Genomic DNA, 13227 nt, shown 5'->3' on the forward strand with positions numbered 1-13227 from the left:
CCTTTTTAAAAAAGGAGCGAGAGAGAGAGATGTTGTTATTCATCTACCATGCTTAATTTTAGTGAATAATTCTCTTTATGGATAAATTGAAGTACAGTCTTTTGCTACCCTCTAGGATTCAGAAACAATGTTTGTTTCTGTACTTCCTTTTGAATGGTTAAGAAATTTGTTGACTCTGCAGGTATGTAGTAGCTATTTCAATCAGAAGCCCATCGCTCCTGGAGTCTATTCCAAAGATATAATATAATGTATAATGTGTTGAAACAAATAAAAACTTTCACTTCGTTTTACTGTTATAAAACTTGTTAGGTAAATTATAATCATATTTTTCAATTTTTCTCAGGCCATCAACACTGAAAACAGTTATTACCAGCTATCAGATATTTATCACTAACAAATTCACAAATATATATAAACATATATATAAATTTTAAAGTAATTATATATGTATATATATTCTTTCTTATTCTGTATTATATGTGTTTACTTAGTTTTCAATTAACTTTTGAATATTATTTTTTTTTTGTTTTTGTTTTTGTTTTTGTTTTTCGAGACAGGGTTTCTCTGTGGTTTTGGAGCCTGTCCTGGAACTAGCTCTTGTAGACCAGGCTGGTCTCGAACTCACACAGATCCGCCTGCCTCTGCCTCCCGAGTGCTGGGATTAAAGGTGTGCGCCACCACCGCCCGGCAACTTTTGAATATTATTGCACATTAATGAGTTATTTTCACATCCTTCATCATGTTTTCCACTGAGTGGAGACACAATCAAACCAGAGGCTGTTAAGACTGACATCAGAGCACCAGTACTGTTAATCAGGACTGAATTTACAACACCAAACTAGAAGATAATTTTATTTTCTGCAAAAGCAGAAAAAGCATAGAACTTGCCAGAGTTTTCTTCCAGTGTGCAAGTTGTGTGTGTGTGTGTATGAGCATGCACACACACACTCAGGTGTGTAATCTTTGAAAAAGAAAAAAAATATAAGACAATGGTCATTTCTGCTTGTATCTAAGGTCGTGTCGTTGATTAAATGAACCTGTATCCTTTCAGGAATTACATCTCTGCTGTGATTGTAAGAACACCTCCACTTGCTATCCATTTAACTATTTATTCTCTAGTTCTCTTTAGAAAAGAAGACAGGCAAAAAGATTTAAAAAAAAAGTACAAGAAACACATACACTGCCTCCCCACCACACACGTGTAAACATAAACATACAAAACCAGAAAGCATAATGTATCAAACAAAAAGACCAATAGGTTGCTTGCTCGTGCTCTCTTTCCTTCTGCTCCTGATTTGGACCTTGAGATTTCTGTCCTGTGCTCCAATGTGGGTAGCAAGCAACTCAGGACCACAAGGCATGCACCCACACACTGAGACAATGGGGATGTTCTATTGGGAACTCACCAAGGCCAGCTGGCCTGGGTCTGGAAAAGCATGGGATAAAACCGGACTCGCTGAACATAGCGGACAATGAGGACTACTGAGAACTAAAGAACAATGGCAATGGGTTTCTGATCCTACTGCACATATTGGCTTTGTGGGAGCCTAGGCAGTTTGGATGCTCACCTTACTAGACCTGGATGGAGGTGGGTGGTCCTTGGACTTCCCACAGGGCAGGGAACCCTGATTGCTCTTTGGGCTGACGAGGGAGTGGGACTTGATTTGTGGAGGGGGAAGGAATTGGGTGGCGGGGAAGAGACAGAAATCTTTAATAAATAAGTAAATTTAAAAAAAAAGACCAATAGGACTAGGAAATACCCAAACAAATCAATATGAGACCCAATACAATCTTTTAAAATATCATAGAGTTTGTTTTGTGTTGGCCATCTATAACCAAGGGTTTGTACTTAAGTGTGGTTTGTGTCTCCTGTGATTCTATCAGAGAAAGTATATATATATATATATATATATATATATATATATATATATATATTAACTGTGAAACAGATATCAAGAGAAGATTGCCTCTGGGTTAAGTATGGGAGCTTGTTTTCATTACCTTCTATATACAAAGCAATTGACATTAATTTACTGTTGATATACACGCTTATAGGATGGATATAGCAGGATTTACTTATCTAGAGCTTTCCAACAAAGGTACAAGAGTTTAGAGAAGCAGACATGTTTCAGTTGGTAGAGTTCCAGCCCAGAGCCTGCCTGGAAGGTCTGGGAATGAGGATGGAAGCATTTTCAACCCAGCCCTTGGGGAGGAGGAGGCAGATTCTGAAGCTGCCTGATTGGGTGAGTTTCGGGCCACTAAGAGACTCTCATGCTCCTATCTACCTTTTGTTTTGACTTAGGGTCCATCTTTCGGTCTCTACATACATCTTCATACACATGGGAGTACACATGAACACATATACACTTGCATACACATAAACACATACAGGCCTGCACACACACAAAATAAAAATGAACTTAAAAGACAGATTTTAAGCACATCACTATGCAACAGCCAAGCTTCTCAACCCATGAAACATGACAACTGTCAGGTGAGTAACTACTGAATGAAAGGGGTGCATATGAAGAACCATGGAGGAAGAGGCACAGTCAATGCCATGTGAACAGAGTGTGAGGGGATCTTGCACATGGAACCAATATCCACTGTGCTATGCCAGCTTGTCAGGACCCAGATGGAACTGTCTCTGTCTACTTTTTATTGTTGTAGCAATCCATCATGCATGTGACAGCTAAGCTACAAAGAGTATTTGAAAAAATAATTTTACATTCTAATGTAATTTCTATTGCCCTTGTTAGCCTCAGAAATAATGCTACTGTGAAATTAGAAATGCAGGGACTGAAAATACATAATTCACAATTGATGGCACAAAGGTTAGTATGGATCAATATAAATAAAAACAGTCACCATGAATTTTTAGAACTGGCATCATCAGAATCAAGCATAAGTCATCAAAAGCCAAAAGCAATAAGAAAAATAGTTGTACGTTGAATTCATTTACTCACTACACAGTTTTTTTTTTCAAAGAACCAACAAGAGATACATGGGTGGAAAAACTGACCCTTGAGAACTTGCAAGGATTTCACCAGTCGCAACAAGTGGAGTGGGTAGGGTAGGGAGCGGGGATCCAGTATTCACACATACTACAAATGGATAAAATACAAAATAAAGACAAATTTTAGTTGACAGCAAGAAAAAAATTGTTCACATGGTATGATAAAAGCATTAAAAAGTAGAAAACTTAGCCAGGCGGTGGTGGCGCATGCCTTTAATCCCAGCACTCGGGAGGCAGAGATAGGCGGATCTCCGTGAGGTCGAGACCAGCCGGGTCTACAAGTACTAGTTCCAGGACAGGCTCCAAAACCACAGAGAAACCCTGTCTCAAAAAACCAAAAAAAAAAAAAAAAAAAAAAAAAAAAAGAAAGAAAACTTTATGTACTTTCGGTTGAAGTATAAAGCATACAACTCTGCTTTATGTGGTATTATTAAAAAACATACCACTTAGGATGTGTTGAGTAAATTGATAAATGTGAAATCAGTACCCCTTAAAGATATGTTGGCAAAATGTCACCTGAAGAGCTTTGGGAAGTTTCCAGAAAATAAGTATGCAAGTCTACTCTACTCTTATAGCCAGACTAACTCCACAGCAACCTAAACAAAAGACAAAACACCAATATCAGATTAATCCAGACCTACAAAGGTGCTGAGTGATAAACAACAGACCTTGGGCTGGCTTCCACTTGTCTGCCTTGACCCAAGACACCATTGCCATCCCTTACACAAGAAGATCTCCATCTTGGGGAGAGGATATTTGAGGACAGCAGTTCTCCTTTCTTTGCTGTAAGAATTGCAGTAGATTGAAGGGAAATGCCCCCTTAGGCTCATATTGAGTGGGACTATTAGGAGGTGTGGTTTTGTTGGAGTATCCGTAGTCTTGTAGAAGGAGGTATGGCCGTGTTGGAGGAGGTGTGGTCTTGTTGGAGGAAGTATGTCACTAAGGGTAGGTTTTGAGATCTCAGATGCTGAAGTTAGGCCTAGAGGCTCACTGTCCCTTCCTGCTGTTGCAGATGCAGCTGTAGAACTCTCAGCTCCTTCCTCAGTATCATGTCTGCCTGCATGCTGCCATGAAGATAGTAGACTAGTCCTCTGAAACTGTAAGCCAGTCCCAATTAAATGTTTTCCTTTATAAGAACTGCCATGGTCACAGTGTCTCTTCACAGCAAAAGAAACCCCAAGACAAGAAGGAAGGCTTTGTTCTGCCTACTTGGAAACCATAATCCTCTCTTGACAGAAGTACCTGCAGGCTGGAGTTCCCCAGAGGTGAACAACAGAGGTCTTGACTTGGAAGCATGGTTGTCAGGCATTTTAGCTGAAAACAAGAAAATGATCTAATTCTACTTAGGTAAGTCACATACATGTTATCAATCCTTCCATCCAGGTAGGCTAGACTCTGTTAGAATCATCCCCAAATCTTAGTCATCCTATTTAACTTGTACCTACTGCTGGCTCGCAGGGCCTAATAGGCCTGGGTAACTCTCCAGGATATAGACACTCTATGCTCTAGCTAGGCATTCTGAGTATGGGCACTACAATATGAGGTCTAAGAGGTGAAAGAGAGATACGGTGGAATCATAAGCTTCCCACTGCCTCCATCAACATGGTGTTACAGTACAAAATGGCTGCAAAATGCTGTTTTCCATGTATAAAGTCAGACATTGCTGGCGGTAGTATTGCCTCCTGTACACAGACCAGTAAATTACCCATGCATTTCTCTTTTTGCCTGCCTACTTATCCATCCATATATAAACAAGTCTTGGTGAATAAACAAACATGTTTATATTTTATTAACATTTTGGGAAGTACCCGTCTAGTCAGAAAAGTGAAAGTATTTCTTTTGTGACTTGCTCGTGAACACCAATTAAATTTAATTGTAATACGTTTACAAATGCAAGACTCATTAAACCAATCCAATAAATTAGGAAGGGCATGAGAATATTAACCAACCATGATTGCCAGCCTGCTGTGCTCAGCTGTGCCGTGGCAGGTGGCGCTAACACCGTTGTATGTCAGGATCTATTTTGGTTGGATTGCCTTGGCAGGTGCGCTAATGTGATTGTGTGCTTGTATCTGTTCTGGTTGGATGGCTTTGTTGCAGAAACCCTGTAAACGGCTCTTTCTTTTCTTCAAGTATGCATGCAGTGGGTTCTCAAAGCCTTTTCTGCCCCAAGTGTTTAAGTTATTCTCTGCCTGCTAGTCTGGTCACTTACTCCAGCAAACGACACAGGTACAGTCTGCAGATTTCAACTCTCGTGGAGCATAGCCTCATTTAAACTTCCTAAGAGCTCTGTGAGTTAGGGTTTATAACCTATTACTTACAAGGATATGAAATTTAATTCATCTTAGAAAGGGCACTTGGTTCCCCAGGCTGGGTCATTTGTCCACTGCCACAAGAATGAGACACTGTTAGAATTCAAAGTAGCTCCTATTAGTAGCAGGTTGTAGCGAGCTGCGTGGAGTCACACCTGATGGAGATGTATAATCAACTCCTGAGATGGCTAAGGCCTGACTTATGCTATTATCACGCAATGATCATCAGCTGCTTGCATATGCGTGGGTCTATGGGCAGTGCTCGCCTGGCAATCCGGGGTTGGTAGCCCATGCCTTTTTAAGGGCTGGGAGAGGTTTGCCAGGGAAGAGAAAGAGGAGAGAGGAAGGAGAGGAAGGAGAAGAGAGAGAGAGAGAGAGAGAGAGAGAGAGAGAGAGAGAGAGATACAATTGTAAAAGGTCCTAAATAAATTGCAGTGAGAAGAGCTCCAGTGGTCGCATCATCCTTGCTGGACGAGGGTGGCCGTGACAGCAAGTCTTTTTCATCATCCTTTGATCCTGGTCAGAATTCTCCGAGTAGACATCACACAGACATCTTTATTCTCTGGAATGGCGTTTGCTATGACTCCACAGCATACAGATGGGCCATGAAAAAGATAAATGGACCAGACAACTCCTGACAAAACCAAGGCTGTTTCCTCATTCTGTTTGGCCATCGTGCCAGTGCTTCTGCCACGAGGGTCCCATTGACAATCACTAGAGAAGTCAATTAGTTCTTGGTGTCCTTCTCTGTTTCCCAAATGGTTCATAAAACCTGTGCTTAAGGAAACTCCTCGGCATGAAGGTAAAGCCGGCACCCTAATCACTCCGTTGCCGCCTTAAGAAATATCTAATAATAAACATGCGGAAGGTCAGTGTGGACTTTCCCGCCTAACCAGATGGTGGTGAAATAATGTTCAACTCAGGACAAAGTGAGAGAGCATTTCTTCCTCTTCCCAAAGTACTTTAATTTGAAATGATCCTCTAAAAACCCAAATTGCTTAAAAATAATCCCATTTATTTTTCCACATATTTGGAGAGTTTCCAAACTCTAAAGGACAGGAAAGCACAGGCTAATTTTAGAAATGAAATTAGCAGGCTTATATGATTGGCTGGAGAATATGATAATCTTTGCTGCACATACACCACAGTACTGGCCTCAACTTTTAATTGAAAACATAGTTATTAATAGTCATTTCTCTTCATCTAACATCCTATTATTTTCCACTAAATCAAAGAAAATCATAGTCCTGGAGTTACTAAAAAAAAGTTTTTATCAGGAAGATACGTTTTACTGGATACATTAATTTATTTTAATTAATATAACAAAATAATGGAAATAGGCAAACTCTGTAAACTAAAATAATTTGTTTTTCATATTTTTGGAAGTTCAAGGATATTGTGGTGGAATCTGCTAGGTTCTGACGACAGCCTCATGGTGAGGAGTGTTGCAATACCCAGAGGGCATATAGGAAGCAGAGAGCAACTCAGAGATTGGACTTGTTCTCTGTCTATGAAATCCTGGGATTCTGTGAACTACCCTTTTGAGGGCAGCTACCACAATGAACTAAGGACCTTACCCTATGTCCCACCTCGTAAAGAGCCCCCCACCTTTCAGCGTTGACACACTAGGGACTAAAAGTCCCTCACATGAACCATGGGAGACAAACTCCATCTGAACAGCACTAGAGAACATACTGCTCTTAATTTAGAATTGTACAGTGTAGTGCTGAGAATAGAAAGGCCTAGAAACTCCGAGATCATCCTCAGCTCTTGGCCACACAAGTATGTTCACTAATGTGCCAGTCGACAGTTTTTATTTATTAGTTTGCTTGTTTTACATCCAGCAGCAGCTTCCCCTTCTCCTCTCCACCCATTCTCCCTTCCCATGCAACACCCACCCTCTGTTCTCACCCCCCCCATCCACTCCTCCCTGTTTCTGTTCAGAAAAGGGCAGGTCTCCCATGAGTATCAATAAACGATAGCATATCAAGCCTTAGCAAGCCTAAGCACCTCCCCATGCATCAAGGCTGGGCAAGGCAACCCAGCATGAGGAACAGAGTTCCAAAAGCCTGCAAAACTTTCAGAGACAGCCTCTATTCCAACCTCCAGGAGTCCCAAATTGGACCAAGCCACACAACTGCAACACATATGCAGAGTGCCTAAGTCACTCCCAGGCAGGTTCCTGGCCATCAGCTCAGTCTCTGTGAGCCCCAGGAAGCCCAGGTTAGTTGACTCTGTGAGCCTTCCCATGGTGTCCTTGACCTCCCTCGTTCCTACAATCCTTTATCCCTCTCTTCTGCAAGATTCCCCAAATGCCACCTAATATTTGGCTGTGGGTCTGCATCCATTTCCATCAGTTACTGGTTGCTGCTGCTCTCATGACAACTGGGCTAAGCAACAATCTGATCACAGGTGATGACCAGTTCAGGCCGCATGTCTGCTATCGCTAGGAGTCTAAGCTGGAATCTTTCTTGTAGATTTCTGGGAGATTCCCTTAGCCAAGTTTTTACCCGACCCCTAAATGACTCCCCCATTCCAACACTCTCTCTCAGTACTCTCCCTCTCTATCCTCTCCCTTAACCTGATCATTCATGTTCCCATCCCCACCGGCCCCTAGTCCACATACAAAATCTCCTCCACTTCCCCTTTCCAAGGAGATGTGGCAGCCTCCCTGAAATCCAGTCTCTCTGGGTCTGTGGATTGTCCAGCTCAACATTTTTAAAATTGCAAAGTAAGTAAGAATATTGAAGAATCAATAATTGACATCTTAGATCTTTGAGTAATGCCAGCCCTCACACAGTTGAGCAGAGAAACTTGTGGGCAATTTAATCCTATGAGGACATGATGAACATGAGTGGCAATGAGGGCTTTACATGCGACTGGGGTGATAACTCACAAGTTATCTAGAACTGGCAGACATTCACAGCTTAATGTCTGCTGGTAGCACCCACCGTACCTTTGCCTGCAAGATTCAGCTTACATCAGATGCAGAAGGTTGAAGATGAGACATTATTCCTATGCCATTTTGTGGCAGATAAAAAGTGACTTCCTTAGAAACCAGCCAAGACTAGATCCCTCTGAGATAGCTGAGATTTCTGCATGCCTCCCAGTGTGGCCCTGGATGTCACCAGATTCTAATGGCTTTGTGTCCTAAGTCTACCATTAGAGGTGCAAACCATCAGTTCTGTGTAAAGTAACTACAATGACACATGTCCTTTCACTCGGACAATCCTAACAATGTGGTCATCCAAGCAGCTTCTGCTTCTATGTCAGAGAAAGCGCAATGGGCTCGTGCACATAAAATGAAAGACACCCGTTGCCCAGGAACATCTATTCTCAGTGTCAGAGAGCCTTCCAGCAATAACTTCCTTCAAATAAGCAGAAAGTCCATAGTGATATTTTTCTAAATATTCTTCAAAGGGTGTTGTGGTAAAGGGTGAGATGTGAGGGAAAGAGAGGCCATCTAGCTCTATGAGATGATCAGCCCCTGCTGACCTGGCAGATTCTAGACTACCTTTAAAATATCTAGCTGAGTGAGTACCATACCTTCCTAGACATCTTCAAAAAGAGTACTTATGTGAAGACTTAACATTAAAATTATTATGTCCCATCATGCCTTAAATGTCACTAACACGCTTATAGTACCCAGAACAGATAGATACATGTAATCTGTCTCTAAGAAACTTATCATGGATGCTAGGTGCAACCACTGAAGATGTTAAAATGGCCAATGCCGAAACTTGATCTCATTTTAATAAGTTCCTTGAAGGCTGAGCAGAGATACTGGAGGATTTCTTGTTCACCCTGCTTTGACTGTAGAAACTCTCACTATCCTTACATTACCGGAATCCCCCAACATATTATCTTTATTATTAATACTGTTATTATTCTTATTTATGTATATGTGTGCATGTCTCTGTGAGTGAATACTGAGGTATCTCAGAGGTTAGAAGAGGGCATCATATCCCCTGGAATTGGAGTAACAGGTACTTGGAATCAACTCTGGTCCTCTAGGTGAGAAAGTTCATGTAATCATTGAACAATCTCTCCAGCCCCTGTATGTTACTTTATTATTTTATTTTTTTGGACAGAGTTTTATCAATTAGCATTACAGCTCACCTTGTATGTTTTTCCAATAGATTTATTATAAATGTTAAGGAAGATTGGACTTGGCAATCAGAATCATCTAAAATTCACATCATGGTATTCATCTCAGTGTATAACTGATGGGTTCAATGCTTACCTCATGCTTCTAGTAGGTGGAGATACATGATCCTAGGCAGATTTTCTTTCCAGTAAATCTCAGATGTGTGCACCAAACACATAAAGGACACAGGCCTAGAAATGCTACCAAAGAACCACATGGTTTCTTAGGTTTTATTAAATTTCAAGTGAATAAACAAACTCAGGATGCAGTAAGCCACCCTTTACACAGACAGTCCTCTCTGCTAAGCTCTCTAACAGGAGCTATAGAATATGTGGAGTGAGACGCTGCTCAAGGACCAACCCCTCTGAAAGGAAGACGATGGGGGAAAAAATACAAGCTGTCTAACAATATAAGTTCCAAAAATATAAGGAAAATGGATAAACTAAAAGAATATATATCTCCTGTAAGAGATGATTGAGCTAAAAGAAGACATATCTCCTGTAAGAGCTCTGTCTATAAGCCATGTTCTTATCTCAGTCAGGAAGTGGGATGGTTCAATGCATAGATCCATTCCTCAGACCATAGCTTACTGATGTAGGAAGGTCATTGGCTAATAAAGGAACTAACTGCCTTGGCCCATTTTATTGGTTAGGATGTAGGTAGGTGGAGTAAACAGAATAGGATACTGGGAGGAAGAGGAAGTGAGCTCAAAGTCTCAACAGCTCTCCTCTCAGGAGCAGACGCCTGAGAGAGACGCCATGCCCCGCTCCCAGGATGAAGCTCCAACCCAGGATGGACTAGGCTAGAATCTCCCTGGTAAGCGCACCTTGGGATGCTACACACAGATGATTAGAAATGGGCTAAATTAATATGTGAGAATTAGCCTAGAAGAGAATGGGCCAAGCAGTGTTTAAAAGAATACAGTTTGTGTGTTGTTATTTCGGGGCATAAGCTAGCCGAGCAGGCAGCCAGGGTGCTGGGGATGCAGCCCTGCCGCCGCCCCTAATACTACAGCTTACAACTGTAGTTTCTACTGATGACTTCAGGATGTATAAATAATCCACATCATATATTATTTGATGAAATCAATACTCAATATTTTTTTAAATATTTATTTATTATGTATACAATATTCTGTCTGTGTGTGTGTGCAGACAAGAAGAGGGCAGCAGACCTCGTTACAGATGGTTGTGAGCCACCATGTGGTTGCCAGGAATTGAACTCATGACCTTTGGAAGAGCAGGCAATGCTCTTAACCACTGAGCCATCTCTCCAGCCCCAATACTCACTATTGAAAAGTAAAATAATCATATTTTGTGGACTTTGGATTAATAAGCTATTATTATTTAATTATTATTAAAATTTTTTAGATCTCAGAAATAAAGAAAATGGTCAACTGACTGTCATGTGTCCCTTACTCCGTTTCAGTAATTAATAATGCATGACTATCTATTCTGCCCTTGACCATGCTTACTCTCTTGATTACTTTAAAAGAATTCCCAAGCATCATATGATATAGTTCATAAGTATTTTCAGATACTCACTGGATCATCAGTTGCTATAGATTGGGAACTTCAAATTAGCAGGACTTGTGAACTCACATTTTTGTAGAGCAAGGGTTTAGAAAACATTTTTCTGGACAGGACTTGATCTCTCTGGGCTTCTCTTATCTGAAGTGTTCTGGGCTCGGTCTGCTCTACTTCACGATGTCTAGGTATCATGAATAGTAAGTTAACAATGGCTGTTGGCAGGAGTTCTCATCTTCCCTGTACAAGTGGAAGTGAGTTGAGTCAATTAAATGTTACATGGCATGCTTCTAGCTTTTGCCATAAATGCAGATATGGAAAGCCAAAGGAGAAACTGCAGTTTTGTTTTGTTATTAGAACTTCAAAAGTCACAGGAAATCATTTTCCTGGCACCAACCATAGCTCACTGTGGTAAGGGCTACACGGGGATGTAACAGGTAAGGGTTACACAGAAATACACTCAGGAGAAAAAAAAACCATTAAAGGAAATATTTTTAGATAATAATTACATCATATCCCCTTCCCTTCTCTCCACCAAACCCTCCCATGTATCCTCTACTCTTTTCTCTGTTTCAAATTCATGGTCTCTTTTTCTTTAATTGGTCTTATGTACATATACATGTATATGCAGCTAATTACCTTAGTATACATGTGTTTAGAAAGCTCTGGGGTGAGTGGGGGCTCAGTGAATGAAGTTCTTGTTGGGGAAGCATGACACCCTAAATTTGCTGTACAGAATCACTATCCCCTACCCTCCAGGGAAAAAATCCAGGTTTGATGCTGCAAGCTTGTTATCCTAACACTGAAAGGAGGAGATAAGAAGATACATACATACATCATACACATACATGAAACTACCATAGACGCAAAAGCATACATACCGGCAAAGAAGATAAAATAAATCATTTAAAAATATCCCTGTACTATCCCTGTATCACCTGCACTATTCCTGTAAAAACACATGAAATTAATAAAACTTTCATGTAATCAGGGATGCTTATGTTATTCAAGTTTTTCAGTTATCTGTCATTTCTTACCACTGACCACAATTTGAATTAAGCAAAGCCTATGCACTGGAATTAGTTAAAGGGATTCTGAAGTCTCTTTTCATCACTCTTATGTTTTCAAAGAAGTTTCCAGTTCTCTTTAAGTGGGTAACTTTTTCTGCCATCATCTAAGGGAGTGTCAATTAGAGCCCCGTGAATCGCCTAATGTGTTTTTCTGCATTTGCATTTTTCCTCATCTTGGAGTTAAAACTAGATTTGGATTCAGTTTCAGGCTCAGATTCTCAGCAAATGATTTCATCTGTATCTCCCGTCCCTATAGAGAATCTGTTTCTAGTTGCCTTTGATGGTAATAGGCAACACTTGGCAGATTCTGCCTCTGTCATTTCACAGGAGTCCAAAATATGCAGATTGTAATTTCTGTAATTTTTAATTTGATACTTGAAATTTGTCAATTAACTCAAACTTCATCTTACCAATTATTTACTCTTATATAGAGTTTGTTCATTAAAATCTGAGAAATTTTAAATTCATACTTTTTACCAGAATTCAGACATTCTTTTTTAGTATCCTACACAAAGATTGATATGAAGGTCTTTTATTTTTATTGTATGATAGACTCCTATGCTTTGATTCTATTTTCTGTGCTTTTCAATTACTTTCTTTTTCTAATACTGTTAATTTGGTCTTTAAGAAGTTGTTTCATAATTTTCTTCATGTATACAGTGTGTTGGTGCAGGAGAATCTTCTGTATTCTGTCAATTATGTTTTAAATAAACCTTGATTGGCCGATAGCTAGGCAGGAAATGTAAGTGGGAAAACCAGACAGGAAGTAGAGGCAGAGCAAAGAGAACAGGAGTGTTCTGGTAAGAAGGAAGCTCTTTCCCCAGTCCTGCCCAGACCACCAAAGAAGCAGGATGTGACCTGCCCCACTGAAAAAGGTACTGAACCATATGGCTAACATAGATAAGAATAATGGGCTACATACATTATAAGAGCTAATACAAAGCCTGAACTAATGGGCCAATCAGTTATATGCTATGGGTGACACTGTTAGCCACATCCTAAGCACTGCTGCTGTTCCTTGGTATCGAGTTGGTCTTTCTTTCTGGGCCTATTTTGGAGGGCATATAGTGAAGAATATGTGTATTGTCTCAGAAAAATTAGACCATGAATTTGGCGATTTAAAATTTAACATACTCTTTTAAGGTTTTAACTTAAC

The sequence above is a fragment of the Microtus oregoni genome, unplaced genomic scaffold, assembly GCF_018167655.1.
Source record: "Microtus oregoni isolate MIOR12 unplaced genomic scaffold, Mior012 000001F_ref0000356, whole genome shotgun sequence".
Classification (NCBI taxonomy): Eukaryota; Metazoa; Chordata; class Mammalia; order Rodentia; family Cricetidae; genus Microtus; species Microtus oregoni.